Source organism: Choristoneura fumiferana, chromosome 27, assembly GCF_025370935.1.
Source record: "Choristoneura fumiferana chromosome 27, NRCan_CFum_1, whole genome shotgun sequence".
NCBI classification, from domain to species: Eukaryota; Metazoa; Arthropoda; class Insecta; order Lepidoptera; family Tortricidae; genus Choristoneura; species Choristoneura fumiferana.
The window spans coordinates 7,462,914-7,482,433 of NC_133498.1; the positions used below are offsets into that span (position 1 = coordinate 7,462,914).

The 19,520-nt window shown below is 40.0% G+C and overlaps 1 protein-coding gene and 2 pseudogenes across 4 annotated transcripts in view; 2 read left to right on the forward strand and 1 right to left on the reverse strand.

The window, feature by feature from the left end:
- Rbcn-3B (WD repeat-containing protein Rbcn-3B) overlaps positions 1 to 19,520 on the reverse strand; it is a 174,062-nt gene that overhangs the window by 31,332 nt on the left and 123,210 nt on the right. The gene's annotated exons all lie outside the window — the stretch shown is intronic.
- Positions 7,543 to 8,571, forward strand: LOC141443634 (pupal cuticle protein PCP52-like; annotated as a pseudogene).
- LOC141443635 (pupal cuticle protein PCP52-like) lies at positions 14,517 to 15,524 on the forward strand (annotated as a pseudogene).

A 19,520-nucleotide genomic window follows, 5' to 3' on the forward strand; every position in this document is an offset into this window, starting at 1 on the left:
CCTTTTATTTAACTTATTGATTTTATTTTAATTGATTATAATTTAATTTATACTTATTGTTGTAAAAACATAGGTTACAAAAAGGACCTGAAATAAATGTTTTTTAATTTTAATTATTTAAGATATTTTTCACTAATAACACAAAATATTAACTGTTGACGTTCCGAGGAAAGTATACAATTTTCCCGGATGAAAACTATATCCTTCCCACCCGGAGTCTCAAACTATCTCCGTATAAAATTTCATACAATTGATGAGGTAACAGACAGGCAGACAGAGTTAATTCTGCCTTCATAGTATTGGTAAAGATTAGTAAGGAAGTAAGGATTCAGATACAAACTTAAAACCTAAAAGTACTTAAGTAGTTTGTTCAGAATCGAGAGGATAGATTAAGTAGTTAGACTAATACTTTAAACTAGAGGCCCTATTGTCTTTACATATAACGCACTCGCAATCATAATCCTTTTCACCACTTCTTTCTGTCACACAGTATATAGAAAGGGATGGTGAATGCGATCACAAGCGTTCGGCATTAGACAATAGGTACGGCCTAAGGTTTCATTTGCAAAGCAATATGCACCAATTTAATGTCTTACCTTTCTTAAATAAATGCGGTCAACGAGAATAGCCCAACATACAGGCAACCCAGAAAAAAAACAAGACAGTTTTCGTTTCGCCGGACGAGATTTGAACCCGCATCTCCTGCGGCTTTAGGAACCATCAGCTAAATATGTGGTCTACCAGTAGTCCAGTACCACCCTAAAGTTGATAATCGTTTGCACGTGATAAAACAATAATGCCAATAGCTTATTGCCAATGGTTATTATTCAGAGGGGGCCTGGCCCCTGACGTGCATGTTTTTCGTGTGAAGATGTCAGTATTATAGAATTTCGAATTGGTAGCCTAAACATCCTGGGGTGAGCCAGAGACCACCGGGAATTCGAGCAAGCAGCCTAAAATCGTAATCGCTGTGTGCTAATAAAAACAAATAGTTAATGTGAGAATCGAGTTCATTCTAGTTGTTGTAGGACCACACCACTGCCCCCTGTCTACAAAACAAAGCAGCGACAATGGCCGCCGCCAGAGGTTAGCTCGAGCCGACATTAAAGATTCGATGCGAGATAATGCCGTGATTAAACGCAAGGTTCCGGCTAAGTGCTGTTATTTAACAAGCTTTATTTTATTTGGGATAGCAATTTGACGGAATGCAGGTTTTTTTCCCGCAATAAATAATCATTTGTTAGTTCTTTACTTCAAAAGCATAAGGTTCTTGTAGCCCCCTCGATCGTATATTTAATTATAAATAGCGTTGTGTCACAATCGTGTTTTTTTTAGTCGCTATTAGTTTTAGTCGCATTTTACCTCGATCGCGTATTAGTGTATTTTAGTGCAAATATCAATTAAGGTGTCAAATTAATTAGAGTCTCAAGCAAACATCGATCGCGGCGAAATGCGTCTACATGAAAAATGAGATGCTACAAATTAATTATACTAATGTAAAAAACTACGCGAAAAATTGCGTCAAGTACACGATTCTATTGAAATTTTGTTAGTTCGAGGTGAAACGCGATTCGGTGAATCGCTACAAAGAATTTATGCTTTTGAGGTAAAGAACTAAATGGAAATAATGTAAGTGAGCAAGATTTTTGGATTGTGGTCGGGTTCCCCGGTGGTCTAGTGCAGGGTTTCTCAAACTTATGGCTCCACGTACCCCTGTTAAAGTTTCTAGACGACAGCGAACCCCTACCTGCCCCCCCCCCCCCAATGAAAGTAATAAAATTGACTGTTGGCGAAAGTAAGGTTATTTTTATATCAATCATCATCATCATAATATAATGTACCTACCTATATTATTTATTAATTATTTCAATAAAAGGTAACAAATATTGGTAAGAATCGTCTTGCCAACTTTGGAGTTGAAATAAAAAATACAAAAAGACTCCAAAAACCAATCTTAATCATCTTGCCAGTCTTGCAGCCACCATCACGTAAACCTTGTCGCGAACCCCTAGGGGTTCGCGTACCCCACTTTGGGTAACCCTGGTCTAGTCGATGGACGCCTTCGGCGCGTATAGGCGCACGAGGTGCGGGTTCGAGCCCCGACCGGAGTGAAAATCTTTTTAGTTCATAAAAAATCTTAGATAAAGGTTAGAAAAATCTTAGGCAGATACTTCTACGACTTATTCAAGATGTAATTGCGCTCTTCCTCCTGATTCAGTCAGTTACTTTGCTTAATTAAGATCTACTACTTTTTCCTCAACTGCGCCAGTGATATAGTTGCCGCATTGCGCAAGTCGAACTTGCACTTGAGATCTTGTTGAGATCGTTACGCTTACACAGAGCACGTGCATTCCCAAAGTTATATCAGCGATCAGCTTATGCCTGTGGGCCTGCTACGAAATTCGAAGTTACGAAGTTCGTATAGTACCGTCCCTCTCGCTCTCATATTAAATAGTATAAGTGTCAGTGTGCCGCCGTGCAGAAAGCTAGCTATCACCATCATCTCAACAATCTTCAAGAACTATATCTGCCAGAACATGGTCGCCTGCCCATAAATGTAAATGTGTAACTATTTTTGTAAACTTTAAGTGACACATAGTAATTATTGCTATACATACCGCACCCGAAAATATTAAGAAAATACAAAATATCTATAGGACTAAAACTACTATTAAATTAAAATAACTAAAACTAAAACTTTAATTAAAAAAGAGAGGTGGGCTTCTTCTCTCTCCATCACGCAGGCAGCATTCCCGCGTTGAACTGCGATTGAGATTCTTTGCGCGAGAAAGCTGCCGGCGCGAGGGTTGCCTGTTGCCTCCCTTAACCTATTGCTGAGCTCCCTGTGTAGCTCCAGCGCACCCTTACCCCAAGGACCTAGAGTCTCGACGCCGAAAGCAAAGAAATGATATTGGGCGCCGAGACAGCTATATTTTGTGACCTTGAGGCGTTCCCGTGTTTGTTTTTGATTTCCGTTAACTTCGGCAGAGAGAGAGGTTTTAGAGAAATTATTTGATGTAGTTAGCGTTCCATTGGCCCGTACCAAGCTGTTTGCTTCATCTTTCACAATACGAACTGCTAAGCAATGGAATTTGCTCCCGTCGTCTGTATTTCCGGATACATATAATCTAGAACTCTTCAAGGCTAGAGTGAATAGGCGGTGTCTGAACCAGTGAGATACACCTTTGGCCTCATCTGCACTTAACATCAGGTGAGATAGGGGTCAAATACGGTCAAGTTATATGTAAAAAAAAAAATAACTTCATTCGATCTGTAGATTGTCCCCTTAAAGTTAACGGAAATCAAAAATAACACGGTGTATTGTTTCAGGTTGCACTAATACCATGGTTGTAATTAAATAAATAAAATTTAGATCTTTAGCCTATGTGGTTTAGACTAAACGTTACTTATCTATTTGGCAGCCAGTCGCCATGTCACTCTATTTATTTAGTTAGATCTCAGCTGCTTTCTTTGTTCCTCAAAGAGGAAAATCATTCGAAAACTGTTGTTAATTAATTAAAAGCTTTTATTTAACTTGCAATATATAATGTATTTATAATCTATGTATGTGCGGGTCAAATCTTGCAAGTTGAATTTCACCCACTTCCAGTGGTCGGATTGACTTGCAATTTGGCATAATTTTGTAAATCTGGTGACAATACAATAATCTGACAGTGACATCCTGGTGGTCCAGCCAGGATCGTATCTGCAGGATGGAACTCCTCATCGGTAAATGGCATCGATTTGAAATTTGGTACGCAAATGTAGTATGACAATGCAAACACAGCCACAAAAAGTACAGTTAGCAATAAAAGCTTGCATTAAAAATGAAATTTATAACAAAAAACTTTTTATCTATAACTGGATCACGTCTCATTGCCAAAAATATTCAGAAGCACACACCTCATTTGCTTTTACGGTGGTATAATTCACTCCTATTAAGGCACGCAATAAGATCATATCAAAGGACATGCTAATGTGCCTTTATTTCGACGGTTTGGCAACTGCACGAAGTACGTGATAACTGTGTATGAAAAAAAAACATCTAAGTAAAATAGTTGAACTCGCAATTTATGTTTTGTAGATACGAAGCTTCATGTAGATACTTAAATACCTATTAGTTAGACATTCACGTGTAGAGACAAATATTCGTATTTTTTGCAAGTTTTTATTTAAAGTTTCACCTGTCCCGTCATCTGTCTGTCTGTAGTCAAATCTTGCAAGTTAAATTCGACCAACTTCCAGAGTAGTCGGATTGACTTGAAATTTGGCATACTTACTTTATTTTTTTATTTTATTCGACTGGATGGAAAACGAGCAAGTGGGTCTCCTGATGGTAAGAGATCACCATCGCCCATAAAAATCTGCAACACCAGGGGTATGTAAATTGCGTGACAATACAATAATCCGGTAGTGGCAGGCAGCCCGGCCAGGATCGTCTCCGTAGGAAGAACTCTTCAACGGTTAATGGCATCGACTTGAAATTTGGTATTCAAATGTAGATTGGGTGACAATACAAGTACAGTCAACAAAAAGTACAGTCAGCAAAAAAAATTGTATCAAAAAATATTTTTTCAAAAACTTATTCATATAGTAAAACACTGAATTGTTATAGTGACAAGTATTTTGAGTGTAATGTGAAGTCTTACAGTTTGGTTTGGGGGTTACCCGAGCCAGCGAGTGCATAAGAGTAGGTAAGATATATATAGCTGCATTATTCTTCAGACCAAGGCTAGTCAAATCCTGAATTTGCCCGCCAAGCCAACGCTTTGCTCTACCAGGCCTCACTACGGTTAACCGCCCCGGTTTTTAACCGCGTAACTTTGTGCATCAAGTAAACTACACTGGCACTGACGGCTTTAAGTTTACTTGATTCACAAAGTCACGCTGTTAAAAACCGGGCGGTTTAGCCGTAGCGCGGCCTAGGGTTATTCTTCTTATTATTTTCAACAAAATGATATTGATTGATTACTATTAAAGTGCATGTTTTTATATTATTTAAATTTATTAGGCTTTCACTTATTTGATCTTTAATTATCTTCTTTGTGGTTGTTCTTTGTGCAACCTTTTCTATATATTTGTACGCCATAAATGGTAAAAAGTGGAGAACCTGAATGTTTTTTTGTCTATTAATACTTACCTAATTTTATCAAATAAATGATTGATTGATATGGCAAATTATTGTTTTGGTACCTAGTACATATAAGATATTAGAGACTGTGACCATTATAAAAAGTAAATATTATGTTGTCCAATTAGATAGGTATATTGAATATTATGGCTTTTGAGTATTATGTCACTCAAGAACTATGGCATGTGCTATTAGGGCAAATGAAGGTTATGGCTAATGACTATTATGGCAAATTAAATTATGGGAAATGAAGGGATACCAAGGAGGGCTGGTAATACCAAGTATTTAGTCAGAGTGGCGGCCCATTATTCGAAGCAATGCGTCTTTGGCTGCCCACATGCACTCATGGTCGCAACGGAATGGCCTTTAGAGCGTAATGCCAACCAACAGGCAATTACTCTCGCTTTGTTGGTACAAAAGTTAATCCTATTTTAATAAACATGCAGTATGATATAATGTATGGTTACCACCGAATAACAATGGCTCGGCATTTACTACGCGTTTCAATTACATTAGGATTGGATTTTCTGACAACAGAGGTGCCCATTTTTTTAACCCACTTCAAAAATGGAGGTTCTTAATTCGTCGAATTGTCAAAATTTAGAGAAAAGTTGACGTAAAAATGAGACAAATTACGTGAGTCAGTCGAATGCCTAATCGCATAACAATTTTAATTTAATAACACTATTCTCGAGGTATCTAGGTATCGCAAGGAATTCTTATAATCACATAGATCAAGTTCTATGTCACATGCCATTTACTGTTGCAGTGAGAAATTAAATAAGACGTACAGACAAGGAGTCATTCATGAGCCAACATGAATCCATTTCACAATAAACGTCATAGTGACATCGCATCAATTAACAAGGAAATCGTAATGACTTTTCCTTTGAAAAGGTTCCATGGTGGCTCATTAATAGTCCTTGACCGTACATATCTCACCTAAAACATAGACGTAATTAAAAAATCAAAAACCTAATTCCCTCAAAAAAAAAACTGAAAAGAAAAAAACGTTTTATTTCTTTTGTGTAACCTTTTTTCTACAATAAAGAGTTATAAGCAAACAAATAGAGTTAAGTGGTCTAGAACTCTGTTAACTGGGCCAATCAACTATTTTATCGACACTTTGGGCGTCTCCTGCGTTACTAAAATTGTCTCTGGCGTTACCAAAAAAATCGTACTTCCAACAAGATATTTCACGGTTTAATAGGTTGAACTTACGTAGGATGGTATGTATTCATGTACACCATCTATTAAATTACAGCAAAAACATGTTTACCTACTTACAAAAATCTGCAATTGTTTGAAAAATGCCGCGGACAGATTAGTGTCGGTAAAAAAGTTGATTGGCCCAACTACCTAACTTAAGCTTCAATAGTCGGGACCCATTCAAAATCGTGACCAGCTCAAAAGTTCTTATGCTCCCGACTGTTGAACTGTAAGGTAGATGGAGTCAAACTGTCAGGAATGATGATGATGGTGACGACGATCCCAATATTAGGACGCAGAAACCTCTCACAATGAAAGGGGTCAGGTGACTATGAGATTAGTTCCCACGAATGTCGTGTTGATCGGTAACTTCACACGCATGCTTATTTATTTCTCAACAACACGATGTAAAGTATTACGTAGTTTCTTGAAGAAAATTGGAAAAAGTTACCAATAAGTCTCAGCTAAATATTGGAAACGATTACTATTAAAGGGGTTTTCGATAGACTTGTTTTCAATAACCATGTCAATCCAGTAAGTATATCATCCATAACGATATCTTACCCCATATCGATAGGGTTTCTTTGGGTAGGTATTAATCGCCAGAGAAAATCCTTAACAACGTTTCCCTATTGCCAATAGGTTTATACATTATGAAGCTATTAGGTACAATCTATGTGTAATCCGTTCGATCTATTATTGCAATTACTAGAGCAGCTTGAAAATTCTCGAAACTTTGGAAATAAAAAATGTTGACCAACTAAATCCTAAAGTAACGTACCCGCTGTTCAATTGCGCACATCAAGATGGTGTTAATTAAACGATAATTGACGTGAGATTTATAATGCAGAAATTCAGAAACGGTAGTTCGTTGCGATGATCAGTTTACGAAATGGTTTGTAATATTCAAGGTCAAAAGCTATCTCTGTAAAATATAGGGATGAAACAAATTCAAATTTGTGTTTTTAGATGTTGGTTCTCCTTCAATAAATAAATTCTCATAGATAGATTACTTATAAATTCGCTTTTCAATTATTGGCATCACTAAAGCCAGATGAACTAAGCAGCAGTGGAGTAAAAAATATCTCGACAAGTCGAATTATAATTCAAAAATCGATTCGGAATCTGACAAAAATGGCTTCCTACATTTCTCCCGCCACGAATTTCCCGCGCTGACCGCTATAAAACGCGCGTGCGACGCCGAAACAGTATTCAGTAGCCTTCGCGCAGTCTACCACAGAAGTGCACGATGAGATTTCTGGTCAGTTTAATAATTAATCTTTTGTTGGGTTCGATCAGTGACTAGTCGGGTGTGTTGTGACGCAGTGCCGTGGAACATGTGACGTGATCGTTAAGGGGCATTGGAACTCGGGAGTGCTTTCTTATTTTAATAATGTTTTTGTCTGTCACAGATTGTATCTGCCGTCCTCGCCTGCGCCACCGCAGCGCCCTCGGGCCTGCTGGCGGCGCCCTACGCGCACGGGCTGGCGGCGCCCTACGGGCACGGGCTGGCGGCGCCCTACGGACACGGGCTGGCGTACGCCGCAGCCCCCTGGCGGTGGCGCACGCCGCGCCCGCGCTGCCCACCATCTCCCCGGAGACCTGCAAGGCGCCGCCATCGAGGCCCACGTGGAGGCTTCCGACCACGTGCGCGCGGCCGTGGATGCCACCCGCGAGCTGCACGACCAGGCCGCCGAGCTGCACGGGCAGGCCGTCAACGCCGCCGAGGACCACTCGTGGCAGGCCGTCGACGCCGTCAAGACCGCCGAGGCTCAGCTGGACGGCGCCGCCGCCGGCGCCGCGCCCGTGCTCGCCAAGCAGCTGGTGGGCCACGCCGCCCCCGCTCTGGTCGCCCACTCCGCCTACGCCGCCCCCGCCCTGGTCGGCCACGCCGCCTACGCCGCCCCCGCCCTGGCCGGCCACCAGTCCACCGTCGTGTCCCAGTCCCTGCACCAGTCGCACCCCGCCCCGGTCGTACACGCCGCTCCCCTCGTCGCCCACGCCCCCGTCGCCTACGCCGCGCACGCCGCTCCCCTGCTGGCTACTGGCTACGCTCACGGCGGCTACGCTCATGCCGGCTACGGCGCTCACGGTCTAGCTCACTGGTAGACCCGAGTAGTAATTCTTAATAGTGCCAAAAATGTTCAAATACTCAAATGTTTGGAATTTAAATTATTTGTAAACAAGCAATAGAGGCGAGGATGTGTAAATAAACAAAAATAGACAAATTATTCTGTCGTATTATTTGCCGTTACTCATTACTTTCATGCTTCCTCGCTCACAAGCAACGCGGAAGCTGTCAGAGAGTTGTGACTACGCCCCGTCAAGGGTCGGACAAGGTATCAAACAACTGTGTAGGTACAAACTAATAGGTCAAATCTTACAAGCGTTATTCAAATAAGTAAGATGACAAAGCTGTTTCCCACGAGGCTGGAACGCGCATTGTTTGCGACTTCACAGCTGTTAAAAGATAATGAATAGGATAATAGAGAGATATAGAGACTATCTATACCCATAAGGAATAACATTGTCTTATAATTAATAAAATATTCACATGACTACGCGTGATAACTTAAGAAAGTGACTGCTTAGACGACATAACAACTCATATAACGTCATATTACAGAACAACTGTCACCTTAACCATAAAATATGAGAAGGCTCATGCTGGAGGTCATCTCAAGTTTAAAAACGACCTGTTCTCTTAGCGCGCGTATCTTTTTCAGACTGGTGAGCAACAAACCTCTTAATGAGCAAGTTCTAGGTGTAAAAGTTCTAGATTTCTAGCATTCAAAATAGCAGGAGGGGCTTCGATCACAGTTCTTTCGACACGTATGGCCTTTTCGCGCCGGCGATAGCATCCGGACAGTCGTCTCTTGTCCGGTGTCGACATGGCCAAAGGCCTTCACACTCCATCAAATGTGCGACACATCCGGATTCCCCCTTCCCTGCGTTGCGCATGGCCGATGGACGCATTAATTAACCGAAAGTTCGTATGTCTCGATTCTGGATCTAAGACGGAAAATGGACAAGCACTGTTCTAAGCAATGTGGTAGTTTTTAGAACCCGAAAATATATAAGAAAAAACTATTCATTTCCTAATTTCCAAGTATGATTTGCAAATAAAAATTCGAATTAATTAATAATGACCTAAATATTTACTTAAATACTAGTTTATAACATATCAAGGGCATTCATAGACTGCATAATCTAAAAAGTAATTGAGGTATCAAGACAAAATATTCAACAGTGGGCAAATTAGTTGCCTGTTTTTACATAGAGATCATATTATTTTTTAGGCTTTTATTTAGTTTCACCTGTTCCTGTGTCGTGTCGGTGGGTTTACCTCTCCCAGCGAGTTTCTCTGACTGTACAGAGAGGTAATGCCGCCAGTGTGTTTGGTTCTATGCCGCAGGAGGGCCTCTTAGATGGTGTTTTATTTTTATAGTTAGGTATATTTATGTAGTTTTTATTAATTTTGTTTCCTATCATATTATTGTATCTTGTGTTGTGAATAAATTGATAAATTGTTTTAATAAAAAAAAAATATAATAATATACTGAAAACTTTAGATCAAATCTCGTAAATCATATTTGATTCCTTTCAAAGGTCGGACTGATTTAATATTTAGTATACAGTACCTGGGCGACCGAGCTTTGCTCGGGCTGAAACTCGGTAATAAGCGTTTTCCTAGGGATAAGCCCAAGCAAGATCGATTTGTCATCCCTGAAAACCCCGACACCAAATTTCATCGAAATCATTGGAGCCGTTTCCAAGAATTGCTCGTGTAAAGGTATTAGGCATTGATCAATAATGCAAGCAAGTACAGCTAACAAAAAGTACAGGCAGCAAAAAATTGTACTTATTTTTTTTAACAGTCTCCTATTTCAACTTAGGTATTATATAAAATCAACGTCGACTTTATAAACGTTCTAGACGAGACCGTGATTGTAAAAAAGCTTTTGACACCCACGCCGCATCCGTTTCCGCATTGATATAAAACTAAAAACAAAAACGCTCCGGGCAAAATATAACTTTAAAACACCAACATAATCATGTCTGGCGGCCAAAAGGTGAACTAACGCTTCGTCGTGCCAATCAATCTCTGAACGTAAGATGCTAGCGCCACAACCGATGGCCACTTAAGTTTGTGCTGCGTGTGCGCAACGAGTTCAAGTTCAGTTCACTTTCGTTACACTTTTTGGAGGCCAATGAACTTCGCCGGCCTTGAGAAGGCTACGCTTACTTAACGTATGTAATATTTGCAAAACCTGTTGAAACTACTAGTGTGTTTTCCCAAAAGCCTGTGAAAACTTTCTAGCTCTACATTTCTAGATTATTAGGATTTTAGTAGGTACTTTAAATCTATTTTGGGTTGGTAATACGAGGCAGTGAGCGTCAGCCCAACAACGATCAAGACCATTATTGGTACAAAAATTAAAGTTTGTAAGCAAGTAAAGTTCTGCTTTTGGGTCCCAATTTAGGTACCTAATTTGGGCATTTTGACTGCTCTTCTCTACCACTCAAAGGTTGACTGGCAACATCCCTTCAGTTCAGAGTTTCAGACATAACTCCGTCTTTGTACTTAGCAATAAAGAGTACAACAAACAATCAAACAAGGGGCAAATACCCAGATCTATATTTAAGGATCAAAAGTCACGAGGCTTTGCCATCAATGCACGACTTCCTACCCCGTTATTATATTATTCATATTCGTCTACATCATAAAGATAATTTATTTGCGGATTTTCAACTTTCTTCGAAAAAATGGTATGGGACGCTCGATTTTAATGAAAATTTGCAATTTCAAGTTGAATATTTCGCAAACAAATCACTAAATCGTCTTATAGCAACCCCCTAATGGTTTTAAAAGACCTATCCAACGATACCCCACACTATAGGGTTGGATGAGAAAAAAATCACCCCCGCTTTCTATTCACTTGTCTATGGGAGGTACCACAATTTTTTTTTTTAATTTTTTTATTGTAACATTTTGTCGGCATGGTTTCCATATATATCAGTGAAAAATTACAGCTTTCTAGCATTGATAGTCCCTGAGCAAAGCCGCGGACGGACGGACAGACAGACAGACATGGCGGCTCCCGATCCATAAAAAAAGAAAATTGGTACAGTGCACCCGGGCTTCGAATTCCAGGGGAGTTTAAAATCCTAACTGTTACCTGAATTCCTGACTACACCGTCGACTGGAGGATATAAGTTAGCATCGATTAAGCTATACAACTAGGTACTGTCAAGTGCCAAATTAAGTATCTATTCGAACCACTCAAAAATATGTTACTACGGCCTTATTGCGTCGGAATAAGAGTCTGTGGTACCCATTTTTGAAACTGAATAAGTCATATTTTTACACTTGACTGTACCTAGCTTGTACAAGCTAAGTGTTTGCCTCGAAAGTAATCGTGGCGGAATAAAAAAAAATAAGGACACTAGTCCCAGCAAAGTCAAGAGACAGGGGGGAAACCGACCTCGAAAATCTCCAATCAACCACTTACGATCACTCTAGGGTTGCCAACATCTCTTCGGCGAAATATAGTATTTTTCAAAATAAGCTATAAAAAATATAGTATTTTATGGAAAAATTACATTAGCCGTATAAAGGCGCGTTCTTTAATTTTTAAAATAAGTATTTGTTTGCTAGATTTCGGTGTTGCAAAATATAGTATTTTTGCGTACTATACAGTGTATAGTACGCAGACTCGAAATAGTACAATCCTACTTCCTCAACATGTCGAGCTAAACTCGGTTCAAGACGTGAGTTATCCGTTACAATATCATTTAATATCCTACTTCCTACTTATACTTATTATTAATGCGAAAGCTTGTGTGTGTGTATGTTTGTTACTCCTTCACGCTAAAACTACTACGAAACTTGGTACACAAATAGGCTACTTTTTATTCCAATATTCCCGCGGGATAGGGATAAAATCTTGAAATTTCAACGGCTGGATTTCGAGTCATGAAATTTTGTACCAATGAAGATCACGATATAAATTTTGGGATTTTCCGGGGGAATTTTGATAAAATCCACCAGATCGAATAGTTTACGCGTGCGAAGCCGCGGGTAAACTCTAGTACTATATTATAGTACGGTTGGAAACCCTAAATCACTCCCAACAACTAATTATGTGTTTAAAGCAAACAACCACACTAACATACCGAGCAACGTAATTATAGCTTAGCCTTTCGTGCACTAGCTTTGAAGACCTCGTATGTCAAAAGAATGTACAGATAGAAATAAGAGCTTATTTAAATCGAGATAGGGTTTGAGATGCTGGTAAGCGTGGGTAAGTTATAAGAGCGTGAGAATAACAGTGAATTGGTTGGATTGGATTGGTCTCAAAGGTCAAAGTGGCCCCGGCGCAGGCGCAGTGCAGAATACCTGATTACGTAAACATAGGTTTAGGGGTAATGCAGTGCGAAACACAGATGTAATGGACCGGGATTACTAATATACTAATGGGCAAAAACGTTGGTTTCTGTGATTGGTTCGTGTGCGAAGTGTCATTTTGAACAAACATTTTTTTGGAAAATAATATTAGCCAAAAGCAAACGTTTGCTTAATAAACGTTTGTCATAATAAAACTTGACAATGTAAAATTATAAATTATGCCAAATGATAATTTGACCAAATTATTAAAATGCGAAATGTGAATATGCTAAAGATTCGCTTGGGAAATGAAACTATTGCGATAAGTTTTTTGGGAAGTGAAATTTGGCGAAAACTATTTCGCCGAAACGGCAGTACACCAATGGACCGCTATTCTGAAGTAATCAGCAATGGCTATAGATCGTCAATTCACAAAAAACGTGCGATTTTTAATTAGATCTCTGGAATGTAATATCGAACTTACTGAATCATGGCCCACTGTGGAACCTTTTCGTAGAAATAGTCATAGTGACCTCGCATTGCTTAACAAGGGAATTCACTGTGTCACTTACTGTGAGAACGTTCTACGATGGGTCAGGAATCAAATGGTTCGAATGTACATTAATTTTCTACACTTCGTTTTTACTGCAGGATATAGGCAGATTGCGATTACCATGACAGAAGTCTGTCCTATACCGAAATTAAAAACACGATAACAAATAATTAACTTTGGCGTAAATTTATGTCAGCGGTAGAGAAAAGGTTTTCTGAGCTTCCGAACCAGCGTCATAATGACACGTGGATTGAAGGAATTGCAAAAGTAATCGCAGTTTGTATCCTGTAGAAGATATGTCTAATATTATTATCCGTGAATCATTGAGCTATATTAATTTCTAGGTTCTACGAATATGACCAATTCTTTATTATAGTTTATACTCGTAGGCACTATAGTGGTCACACTTGTAAATTAAGACAAAATAAAATTGGAAATTAATTAATACAGGAAATTCTACAATACAATCTTCATGCACAAGAGAAAGTGCCGGTGCATTTAGTTACCACAATCCAAAAAAAAACCTTTCCAAAAAATGGAATCTGTCTTGTATATATTTTTTGTATTTTTCAACGTAGGTTCAGTCAGCAGTGCTGACTCAGCACCAAAAGTAGCTGGTTACTTTTGTACTTTGTCGATTTACAGCCACGTAATACAAGATTGACATGTTAGATTGTCGTGTGAATGTGACATAGTAAAAAAGTAACCAGCTACTTTTGATACTGACCGTACGATTGATTAGTTGACACTTTGAGATGTAAACATTATAAAATGAGCTAAACCAAACAAAATACGTCCAAAACCGCGGCATTATCATGTTCCAAATTGAAAACATTTCTGATTTAGACACTCCACTTTATAGCCGGTTATTTTTTTAAATTGCAAATGTTGCAATATCTAATATACCAATTTATTCCTCCAATTGTTATATGTCATAACTTGAGATCTCTGTGTAATTTTTGAACTTGTGAAATCAAACATTTGTTTTTAAACAACGTAGGGTTAACCCATTTAGGATCTCCGGTTTTTAATTAATAACAATTCTTATTAATACAACGGAACAGTAGGAGTACACAAACATAAGAAATGTTAATAAAACATAGTCCTTTAGTTAAGTGACACCAAGGTCCACATCAAAATCAGTTCGCTGAATTGTCAAAATCACCACTTCGTTCAGACATTTCTCCCGCCCATTTTTCTGTGCGCGCGCTATAAAACGCGTCAGCGACGGCGAGACAGCATTCAGTAGCCTTCGCGCAGTCTACCACAGAAGTGCACGATGAGATTTCTGGTCAGTTTAATAATTAATCTTTTGTTGGGTTCGATCAGTGACTGTCGGGTGTGTTGTGACGCAGTGCCGTGGAACATGTGACGTGATCGTTAAGGGGCATTGGAATTCGGGAGTGCTTTCTTATTTTAATAATGTTTTTGTCTGTCACAGATTGTATCTGCCGTCCTCGCCTGCGCCACCGCAGCGCCCTCGGGCCTGCTGGCGGCGCCCTACGCGCACGGGCTGGCGGCGCCCTACGGGCACGGGCTGGCGGCGCCCTACGGACACGGGCTGGCGTACGCCGCAGCCCCCCTGGCGGTGGCGCACGCCGCGCCCGCGCTACCCACCATCTCCCCCGGAGACCTGCACGGCGCCGCCATCGAGGCCCACGTGGAGGCTTCCGACCACGTGCGCGCGGCCGTGGACGCCACCCGCGAGCTGCACGACCAGGCCGCCGAGCTGCACGGGCAGGCCGTCAACGCCGCCGAGGACCACTCGTGGCAGGCCGTCGACGCCGTCAAGACCGCCGAGGCTCAGCTGGACGGCGCCGCCGCCGGCGCCGCGCCCGTGCTCGCCAAGCAGCTGGTGGGCCACGCCGCCCCCGGCCTGGTCGCCCACTCCGCCTACGCCGCCCCGCCACGCCGCCTGCCGCCCTGGCCGGCCACCAGTCCACCGTCGTGTCCCAGTCCCTGCAACAGTCGCACCCCGCCCCGGTCGTACACGCCGCTCCCCTCGTCGCCCACGCCCCCGTCGCCTACGCCGCGCACGCCGCTCCCCTGCTGGCTACTGGCTACGCTCACGGCGGCTACGCTCATGCCGGCTACGGCGCTCACGGTCTCGCTCACTGGTAGACCCGAGTAGTCATTCTTCATAGTGCCAAAAATGTACAAATACTCAAATGTTTGGAATTTAAATTAATTGTAAACAAGCAATAGAGGCGAGGATGTGTAAATAAACCAAAATAGTCAAATTACTTCTTATTCTGTTTCCTACTCCAAATATGCCAAGCCATTTCCTTTCTTGCATTTGCAAATAATTATGAATTAAAAAGGGAGACAATTTACCTGCTCTACTGCTCGAGATAGAGTGTTACAGAGAATGTCACATTATTCAGTATAGGTTGACAGAACGAATGCGATCCTATCTATTAAGTACCATGACATATGACAGGATAGGTATTACTCTGATCATCTGATCTGCCATGCTTAAATTCGAATAAAATTGTGTTTTGTACGTATCTTATAAATTCTCTTAAATTCTGTGTAACTTTGCTGTTTCCGTAATTTATGCGATCTATTATTTTCGGGCATCATATATGTACATACGAGTATGTATACATATATACATTCTTTACTGTACATAACACAAAATACCATATTTTGGTAGTCCGGAATTTTCGAGGTCTTTGCAAATGCACAAGATACAATATTTAGGCAATCTTGTGCATTTGCACAAGCAATGCATTTTAAGAATCAGTGAATAAAATTAAATAATCACTGGAGAATCCACACATGTTCAGTTTTTAACCATACCCGAAGGATCCAAATGGAAGCCTATTGCTGTCACTCATGTGTCCATCCGTCTGTCTGTCTTACAGGTTTTCGGTTAGAGCTACAGTGTTCAAATTTTCACAATATAAGCATCTAGTTTACCCAAAGCCTTAGTAATTGTCAAAAAATATTTTTTAATAGCTAAAGCGTACCGCAAATAAATATTTGACCTACGCTGTCGAGTGGGGCAAAGTTATTTAGATCTCATTAAATAAACCACGGAATGGCAAGCCTCAAGAATTTTTTAATTAATAATTGACTTTACTTTATATTTTACCAACAATAAGTAGCGATGAACCAGAAATTGATTTGGTAAGGAATCCTACAAATAATGTTTAACAGAACAAGATGTTTTAGAAATCTAAAAATCCGGACAACAAATATTTTAGAGCAAGAGTTGTTTCGGTCTGGTGATAGACAGTAATGGCACACCGTGATCAAAGCCTTTGTTGACTATACAATTTTTGATAATAAACTATATGTCGCGCGTGAGAATGGTGCGTCGTGACGAGCGCACGAACCTCTAGGCACCAAAGATCACGAGAAAGCGCTGGCGCAGACTATTGACTGTGCGACCAGGCCCTATACTACGAAGTGCAAAATTCGAACTTTCTTATCTAGCCGTCCCGCTGACGCTTATATTATTTAATACGAGAGTGAGAGGGACGGTACGATACGAACTTCGATTTTAGAATTTCGTAGGAGCCCCCCGGGGCCAGTAAATTATGTGTAGGTACTTAGTGATGATTCCTGCGACAGTATGTAGGCCAGAAAAAAACTCAGCTTAGAGAGTAAACCTTTTTTAATCCATTCCAAGATTAGTTCCATTTGAAATTTAACGTGTCCGAAGTTTAAAATTGGATATCGGTAAAAAAATATTTAGCAGAAATTATTCCCTAAGCCGACGATAATCGACTTTGGTAGCAAATTAAAAAAAAACTGTAAGTATGTTTAGTATTGCCATCTAACTCACGAAATCTCAGGAAATTTCAAGTCGATTCCGTAACAAATTATTCCCCCAGATGTCAGCATTAGCTTTGTTGGTACAGTCGAGTTCATAAACTTGTTAGCAAAAATTTTATCAAAAATATCTGAACACACTTCTACGCAGTTAACAAAGAGTCGTGTTCAGATATTTTTCATCAAATTTTTGCTCACAAGTTTATGAGCTCGACTGTACTGTGGACTACTGGGATTTCTTCTTCCACATGCTGCAGTGCGAACAAAGGGATGCGGACAACTGAGAATATAGCCCGGCTTTATCATAGTTATGCGATTAACGATCGGTTATGCGAATATGCGCTTGATTGGCTTGCGAAATGAAACTTTTGGGAATAAATTTGGCGAAATGAAATTTGGCGAAAACTATTTCGCCGAAACGGCAGTACACCAATGGACCGCTATTCTGAAGTAATCAGCAATGGCTATAGATCGTCAATTCACAAAAAACGTGCGATTTTTAATAAGAGCTCTGGAATGTAATATCGAACTAACAGAATCACGACCCACTGTGCAACCTTTTCGTAGAAATAGTCATAGTGACCTCGCATTGCTTAACAAGGAAATTCACTGTGTCACTTACTTGAGAACGTTCTACGATGGGTCAGGAATCAAATGGTTCGAATGTACATTAATTTTCTACACTTCGTTTTTACTGGAGGATATAGGCAGATTGCGATTACCATGACAAAAGTCTGTTCTATACCGAAATGAAAACACGATAACAAATAATTAACTTTTACGTTTTATGTCATCGGTAGAGAAAAGGTTTTTTGAGCTTCCGAACCAGCGTCATAATCAGCGACGTCTTTAGCCCATGTAGCGCCCGTGTGCAATTATTACTTTAGCGCCATCTAAGAAGCGCGCGGTCAAAATTAAATAGGTACAAATTGCCGCGGCCGGCGCCGGCGCCCCTAACACCGCTGCGCCCGTGTGCAATGCACACCCTGCACTATAGGTAAAGACGCCTCTGGTCATAATCACACGTGGATTGAAGGAATGAGGGCTATCGCGTGTGAATTCACCACTAGAGCGTAGTGTAGCGTGAGGTCTCCGAAATGTCAATGTCATAGTTTTGGGTGAGACTATTTATTTAATTAGAATAATTTTGAGAATATCTGGAATTAATTATGGCAAATATGCGTTCCGGGCAATGATGTCTGTGTTTTGAGACACTTCGGTATCTTTGTCCTCCCTTTTTTCGGAACAAAACGGGGACTATGCAACACTGTGGCATGCTCGATATTTTTATGGTACGGTTTTAAGGTGTATTTAATGTGATTTTAATCTAAACTTTGTTTTCACGCCCGTAATAACAGACTTTGAAAGCCATACTTAAAACCTCACGCAACAGTACGCCATCTAGTGAAACAAAAAACGATAGCCCTCATTGCAATAGTAATCGCAGTTTGTATCCTGTAGAAGATATGTCAAATATTATCCGTGAATCATTAGCTATATCAATATCTAGGTTCTACGAATACGAGAATCAGATTCCTTATTATAGTTTACTATTACTTACACACTTGCACACACTTGTAAGTTAAGACAAAAGCCTTTGGAAATTAATGAATCCAAGGAGTTCTACAATACAATGGGAACGAGAAGAAAGCCGGTGCATTTAGTTAAAAACCTTTCTAAAAAGGGAATCCATGTCTTGTATATATTTTTTGTATTTTTCAACGAAGTACAGTCAGCATCAAAAGAAGCTGGTTACTTTTGTACTTTGTCGATTTACTGCCACGTACTTAGCCCCATACAAGATTGACATGTTAGATTGTTGTGTTAATGTGACAGAGTTAAAAAGTAACCAACAACTTTTGATACTGACCGTACGATTGACTAGTTGACACTTTGAGATTTAAACATTATAAAATGAGCTAAACCAAACAAAATACGTCCCAACCGCGGTATCATGTTCCAATTGAAAAATTTCTGATTTAGACATACCACTTTATAGCCGGTTATTTTTTAAAATTCCAATGTTGCAATATCTAATATACCAATTTAGTCCTCCAATTGTTATATGTCATAACTTGAGATCTGAGTCATTTTGATTGCTAAGTCAAAGATTTGTTTTCAAACAACGTAGGGTTATATTATCGTGTAGGTAGGTACTGCCGTTTCGCACATTTTTTTTCTCCCAAATATTTCATTTCGCAAATGTTTCATTTCCTAAGTATCAAATTTCTCCAAACCACAAATTTTATTCTCAGAATATTTTTCTTATGGTTTTTTATAGACCACAGGTTAGGTTTGTTTTATGAAAGTTACAAAAATAATAATTTTTCGGAAAAATTTGATATTTGGGAAATTAAACATTTGCGAAAAATATTTTGTCCAAACGGCGGAGAACCTTATTTTAAAGCAGAATATAATTGTGTTTAAAATGAATGTTTTTGGCGTGGAGAGTAAGACAG